Below are 7,934 nucleotides of genomic sequence, written 5' to 3'. Positions count from 1 at the left end.
TAGGAAGAAAGGATGAATTTAAAGTGGATGAAGTCAGCGATGTAGAGGTATTTCCTACATTAGCATTCAGAGGAGCGGGAGCACTTTTGGAGGAGACGAGTAGGAGGGGAGTTCCAGAGTTTGAGTTTAGATTGGTGGAGAAGGAGTGTGGTGGCTGGGGCTGCCATGTCAAGGGCAACAGAGTGAGGAGTTGTAATGAGTGACAGCGGTGTTGGGGCATGATAGGGAAAAAATAGGAGCGAGGAGGGGTTCGATGGAGGATGCAAAGACGATTGGGTTAATGCTGCTGATGAGACACTGCATGTGAGCGACTTTGGGTGAGAGGGGTGAGGCAAGGGGTAAAGAAAGGCTAAAGGAATTGAGATTGTGGTCAGAGAGTGAGAAGACAGAACTGGAGATGTCACAGAGATGGGAGAACGCTAGGTCCACGGAGTGACCATCTCAGTGGGTGACGGAAGTTGTCCATTGGGAAAGGCCATAGGAAGAAGTGAGAGTTAGGAATTTAGAGGGAGCGGTAGTAATAGAAGTGTCGGTAGGGATGATAAAATCACAAATATGCGTAGTAAGCCTGGTTTACCATGACCAGCCCACCTGCACTGAAACTTTCTTTTTGCAGCTAGGACAACGTGCCAACTTAAGTTCTGAGTCCCCGCTCTGCAGATAACAAAGCAGGCATCAGAACATGCACCTGGGTATTGAGGAATAGCATTGTAAAGTGCCAAAGAGGCTTCATGTCATGTGCGCCAACTCCGAGTAGAGATCCCAGCACCAGTGCTGACACTGATGATGGTCAAGATGATGGGCAAATTAAGGTTATTAAGGTTATTAAGTTATCCACACTGTTGTTTATACTACTTTATATTCAACTTAATGTTTATTACTTGTAGCCAAATGTTTCAATTTCTTTGGCAGTTCTTGTTATATACCCTCTTTTTCCTTTCTCTACCCACTACCCATGTTTATTACTTGAAAAATAAATAAAAATATTTCCTCAAATTAAAATAAAAAGTTGCTCCACCATCCCACTCTGTTTGATAGCTACTGTACAATAAATTATTCTTAACAGTCGGATTGTGGCTTGACAGCCATCATGGACAGACGGGCTTCTAAGGATCTCTGGAGTGAGCATTTGTGCACCCTCTACCAACATGCTTGTGGAGCTCCTACCTCTCAAATACAGCTCAGTGTTCTCCTCATTGATGTGAACTTTACATATCTGGCTTTCAAAGCTTTGGTTTCTACAACTAATCTACTTCTCCAAACATTGGGGTCTATCCCTCTAGACTAGTGGATCCCAAACTTTCTCAGTTTGAAGCACCCTTAGGGTCTCCATATTTTTTTCAAGGCCCCCCCAAGTCAAAATAATTACCAAGTTGCCCCCGCCTTGCTTACCACCGACCCTAGCCGTGGCACCCCAGTGAGACTGCCACGGCACCACAGGGAGCCGCGGCACCCAGTTTGGGAACCACTGCTCTAGACACTCATTAGCAGCTTTAGTTTCACTGCCTTTTCACCACTAGTGGGAGCTACTCTTCTCTGGTTTCACCACATTTTAGCAATGGAAAGAACATCTATCCTTGCTAAGCTTTTCCACATCCAAAATTGCTAGAAGGATAGTTCCAACAATGTCTACCAGATGTACTGATCTCAAACTTTCAACGTGATTGAGCTCAGTGGGCTCTGAGATCTAAACATTCCCATGATCAACCACCAAAGGATGTAGTGTTGTGTTTCCTCTACTTCAAAACCAAGAAGGAGCTAGCATTGAAATTACCATATTAACAGCAATTACATGCACTATTATCGTAACAACGGTAATAGTGCGCAGGCCGCGTTACCTTTTACGGTTACGCGGCCAGTTGAATCTGCCCCTTTGTGTAATCTAAACGTTTTACTAGCCATTCAGTCTATAAGCCTACACTTTCAATCAAAGGCCTCAAAAAAGGTCAATATATATTAAAATGTATCCAAAATTGCAGCCATATAATTATTATTATTAATTGATTGGTGGGGGTGATTTCTTCTTCTAGCAGGGATTGTTGCATGTCAACCCCCAAGAATTATAAAAAGAAAAAGAAAAACCAAAAGATACTAACTTAGGGCCTGATTCATTAAGGATCTTAAGTGAAGAGGTATCTTATTTCAGTCTCCTGGACAAAACCATGTTACAATGCAAGGGGTGCAAACTAGTTTTCTGTTTTGCACATAATTTAAGTACTGACTGTTTTTTCATGCAGCACACAAATACTTGATAGCTTATTTGTACACTGAAATTTAAAGTTGATATTTGTGTGCTACATGAAAAAATAGTCAGTATTTAACTTATGTGCAAAACAGAAAACTCCTTGCATTGTAATATGGTTTTGTCCAGGAGACTGAAATAAGATACCTCTTCATTTAAGATCCTTAATGAATCAGGCCCTTAATTATTGCTATTTTGAGTAGTCTATGTTTGTATTATGTATTATGTGCTTTTAGAAAATGTTTTTTTTAAAAAATAAATGTTATATATCTTTTATTCTACTATGTATTATGGTGGTATTTTGTTTCTCCTGGAAAGGGGAGTCTGCGCTTCTTATGATCTTTGAGGTTTTTCTCTTTACTAGCAAGCTTAGAGACTGTAATATCTTTAATATGTGTCTTGTTTGTTTCTCTTTTTGCTCCCTTCACAGGTACTGCAGTGATCCGGCCTTCCTCATCCTGTATCTGGGATTGCACTGTTTCAATATTTCTTTTTGTTTCTTGAATTGTAAGCACTACTTTATTTTTTGATATTCTGGGGATGTTGCCAAATTCCCTGCATCATACCCCTACCACTATATAAGTTTTTTGTAAACATATTTTAATGTTTAAACTCTCTCGAGGAGAGGAGTGTCTGGAGTCAGTCTAGACTAGGCCTCTCCTCCCCCCCATGCTCCTCAGTTTTATGTTCCATCTGCTCAAAATGTTTTGGAAATATTTAGTTAATATATGAGTCTTGCTGAATCTCTTCACAGTTGGTGCTGGTTCTTTGAGGTCTGGTACCAGTTGTGGTTGGGACCTCACTGTCTAATTCGTCTCTATTGGACTTCTATGCCTTTGGCTGTGTGTCTGAACTGGTTTCATCCCCTTACTCTGCCCCCAGTCCCTTTATTTAATTATTACCAGGACACACATTGCTCCAGAAAGCAGCTTTGAGAAAGTTATTCCATCCCATACCCTATCATGAGCCTTAGGAGAGAATTCAATTGGCCGCGTTACTTGTGAAAGTAACGCCGTCCACACGCTATTACCGTTAGTATGGTAATTTTAATGCAGATTTCTACTTGCAGTTCTCAGAGCTATACAGAAGTGGAAGCTGCTCAAATCAATTTATAGGCCATAACAGGTGCTTGAAAGGGTGGGGTTATCCTGCAAGGAACATACACACAACATTTTTCCCCCAGCACACTGCTATAGCCAGCAACAGATCTGCCATTTCTACTGTAGATAAAAATGCAAAAGTCTTTGTTGCACACATTTGCAAATGTATGTTTAAGCCATCCTGCCACGCCAAGGCGCTTTTGCTAATAGGATGGTCCTACTCTAAACAATGAGAATCCCATATATTTGGGCCATACATATGTGTTTTTAAATTGAGAGCCAACTTACCAAAGAGGTACCCCAGAAGCCTCCAAACAGCAATTCAGTGCCAGTACCCCCTCTCAGCTACTGACACCAACATGCCTCTCAGACAAATACAGAAGTGGAAGCTGCAAGCAAAAATCAGCGGTGAAATTACCGTAATAACGATAATAGTGTGCGGGCCGCTTTAATTTCACGAGTAACGCGGCCAAATGAATTCCCCCTTAGAGTGTTGTTCCTGAATGGTTATCCCCCCACAGAAGCATACCATGGCTCTTCAATACTTTAAATGCCATAAAACTCACATAATATTGCTACAGGAGATGTACTTAACTTGTTCTAATCCAGGGTCAACAAGGGTTACCAACCTGCCTACTATGCAACGACTGACCGTAAGAACAAAGTAGAGATGGTCACTGACCCCCGTGTTTTGGTTTTGGATTCGGTTTTGGATCTGGATTACCGTTGTGTTTTGGTTTTGGTTTTGGTTTTGCAAAACCGCCATTGCGTGTTTTGGTTTTGGTTTTGGTTTTGTTTGGTTTTGTTTTGCTATTTTGTTGGAAAATACATGTTTTTGTGCCTAAAATAACCCAATTTAGTGCTCCAACTGTTTTAGAGATAAGTAATCTAATTGTTGAGGTAATAAATCATCCAAAAAAAACTGTTTAATTCTTCGTTGGTAGGCCTTCGTTTATTCTACACACAAAACAGATTGTCTTCCTCTCCATCTATGCATATTGGCAATGCAGCCATCGTCTTTGAATCTATATTACACCCTACACTTATAGTTAAATATGTAAAGAAATGGAAAAAAACAGTTTGCTTTCTGTCTCTATAGGCCCCCTCCACTTTTTTAAAAAAACAAAAAATTCAGCCATTATAGACTGTACAATAATAATTGACATGGAGAAAGCCAGTTTGGTTTCTGTCTCTCTAGGCCCCCCTCCACTTGTATAAAATACCAAAAAATCCAGCCGTTATAAACTGTACAATATTAATTGACATGGAGAAAGCCAGTTTGGTTTCTGTCTCTCTAGGCCCCCCTCCACTTGTATAAAATACTAATAAATTCAGCCGTTATATACTGTACAATATAAATTGAAATGGACAAAGGCAGTTTGGTATCTGTCTGCATCAGATCCTCTCTCCACTAGGAGTAAAATAGAAAACTATTCAGCCGTTATATAATCTAGAATATAAATAGAAATTGAGAAAGGCAATTTGGTATCTGTATGCATCATAATCATCAACATCATCATTAGCGCCCTCGTCGCCTACACAAATCTCCCCCTCATCCTCTTCTAGTTCCAAAGTGGCATCCTCAATTTGGGTATCACCGGCTACACTCGGGCTATTAAGGCACACATCAGCAGAATGCTCACGATTAGACATCCCACTGTTGGATGGACTCTCCACAGGGATTGTTGTCATTTGTGAATCAGAGCAAATATTCTCCTGTAATGCCTCACTGTTATCTTGCAGCTCGGCTTTGACGCGTAACAGTAGTTGTGCACCAATTGTAGGCTGGGTAACTTTTTGGGATCTGCCACTAATAGCCAAAGGTGAAGGCCTCATTCTCTCTTTGCCACTGCGTGTGTAGAATGGCATGCTTGCAATTTTTTTTTTATCGTCACTTAACTTTTGCTCAGTTACACTTCTTTTTCGCTTCAATACAGTAAAATTTTTTTGGGTTTTTGTTTTTTGCACTAATTTGAAAACACTCTGTTGTTTGACATCGCCTTGGCCAGATGACGTACTGGGAACACTAACATCAGGACTGGTGACAGAACCTGGTTGCTCATTTAGATCATATGTGGACTGCTTTGAATCCATTCTGAGCGCAAACCACTGGGGAGTGCTAAAAATTATTTAGTAGATTCTGCTGACAGTTATGACTTTTGACACCCAGAAATATTAATGCACAATTAGGGAGGACACCCCAAAAACACTGAGGAGTGCTACAAATTATTGAGTAGATACTGCTGACAGATATGACTTTTGACAGCCAGAAATATTAATGCACAATTAGGGAGGACACCCCAAAAACACTGAGGAGTGCTAACATTTATTGAGTAGATACTGCTGACAGATATGACTTTTGACAGCCAGAAATATTAATGCACAATTAGGGAGGACACCCCAAAAACACTGAGGAGTGCTAAAATTTATTGAGTAGATACTGCTGACAGATATGACTTTTGACAGCCAGAAATATTAATGCACAATTAGAGAGGACACCCCAAAAACACTGAGGAGTGCTTAAAATTATTGAGTAGATACTGCTGACAGATATGACTTTTGACAGCCAGAAATATTAATGCACAATTAGAGAGGACACCCCAAAAACACTGAGGAGTGCTTAAAATTATTGAGTAGATACTGCTGACAGATATGACTTTTGACAGCCAGAAATATTAATGCACAATTAGAGAGGACACCCCAAAAACACTGAGGAGTGCTAACATTTATTGAGTAGATACTGCTGACAGATATGACTTTTGACAGCCAGAAATATTAATGCACAATTATGGGGGACAACCCAAAAGCGCTGGGGAGTGCCAAATATGAAGAAAAAATAATAAACCTCTATCCTCCTCTCTGCACTAGCGATTTTGGTTAGAGCAATTGCAAGAACAATATTGTATTCTTTCTCTGTCCCTGCTCTAATTAGCCTATGACTACACCCTGCTCTCTCCCTCTGTCAAATGGCGATGGATTGCTGTGGAGGCGTGTATTTATAAAGTTGAAGTATCGCGAGAACCGAGTCCCGAGATCCGACGACGTCACAATGACGTTCGGCCTCGATTTGGATTCGGAATTGGCGGGAGAGTACCGAGCTGCTCAGCTCGGTACTCGGATACCCAAAGTTCGGGTGGGTTCGGTTCTCGGAGAACCGGACCCGCCCATCTCTAGAACAAAGGCACATTATCTTACTCCAAAACACAATACCAATTCATATTATTGTAGACTCCATGATATTGAATAGCCAGGGCATATATATATATATATATATATATATATAAATCTGACTAGGACGATATACCAATCACCCATTACAATTGCTTCTGTAAACCCCCGTAATGGGGTACAGGTTGCCTTTTGTTAATACATTTTTTCAAACATTATCGCAGGCATCCAAAGTTTGAGTCATAATAGGAGATGACTTCAATACAGTATGAGGTGTGAAGCAGGACAGATCGCTCCTTCTCTCTCCTATTTGAGGCTTGCCAAGAAGCAGGGGAGGGCTGGCAAATTTTAGCCCGGGGGGCCCAGTGACCCAGTGCAAGGTAGCCCACTATGGGACCAGCCCAGGGGCACATGCCCACCTGCCCCCCAGCCCAGCCTGCCCCTGCCAAGGAGCCGTAAAGGCTTCACTTTTTATTAAAGTTGCCCAATTTATACGATACATGGTATAGCCTATACTGCAGATCGAAACCCTACACGCATTACTGACCTCCCAATAACACCTAATCACATATAGATATGATGTTTGTAGATTGCGTGACTGCACAATCGCTACACTCAGCTGAAATATCCCCCATATTCTGGACCGACCACTCCGCAGTGCTCCTGGACATTTGTACAACGTGCCCGTCCATTAAATAGTGTGGCAACCAGAACCATTCATTGGCAAAGTTCAGGGAGGTTAAATGAAAGTGTGATAAGGAACCCTCTACAACACTATGAATATGAAATTGCAGAATTCTACCAATCTAACTCTAATTTGTGGTAAAAATGAACCATAGCTAGTGAATCACCAGCTGCACACATGTTCTTGATATGGACTCATTCCTTATTCACAATATGGTGAACCTTTTGATATTGTTGCTTATTTGCTATTATTTTGTGTGCTGTTTGGTTTATACATAATAAACGTTTGCATTTCACCCAGTATTTGCTGAGATGATTTATCAAACCCACGTTGAGGTACCTGGAATGCCAGGGAGGCACCTAGGGTTGACCTATAGGCAGACAAGTTGGCTGACAAGGCGAACAGGGCTAAAAATTACCCCGGTATCCTGATATTAGGCAGAAAGTAACTAGGGATGTGTGAGAAAGGCAACCACTCAAGGTGCAAAGCTGAAGGTGGACAGGGAAATTACTGTCTTAGATTGATTTGGTTACAGTTGGGATGCAGAGGACATCAGTTTTCTGTCTTGTCCCAGGTGCTGCAATTTCTATTTATGCCTCTGGAATAAGGAAGGTTTGGTGGCAGGTGGTATAAGTAGTTATGGGACAATGAAGATTCATAGCACACCGAAAGTACTGCCCTTAAACAAATATAAATAAGTGCAATGGAAAAGCGGTGGCGTAGTCTCTTGGGTTACAAG

Source organism: Mixophyes fleayi, chromosome 2, assembly GCF_038048845.1.
Source record: "Mixophyes fleayi isolate aMixFle1 chromosome 2, aMixFle1.hap1, whole genome shotgun sequence".
Lineage (NCBI taxonomy): Eukaryota > Metazoa > Chordata > Amphibia > Anura > Limnodynastidae > Mixophyes > Mixophyes fleayi.
This window is presented reverse-complemented; position numbering follows the sequence as displayed.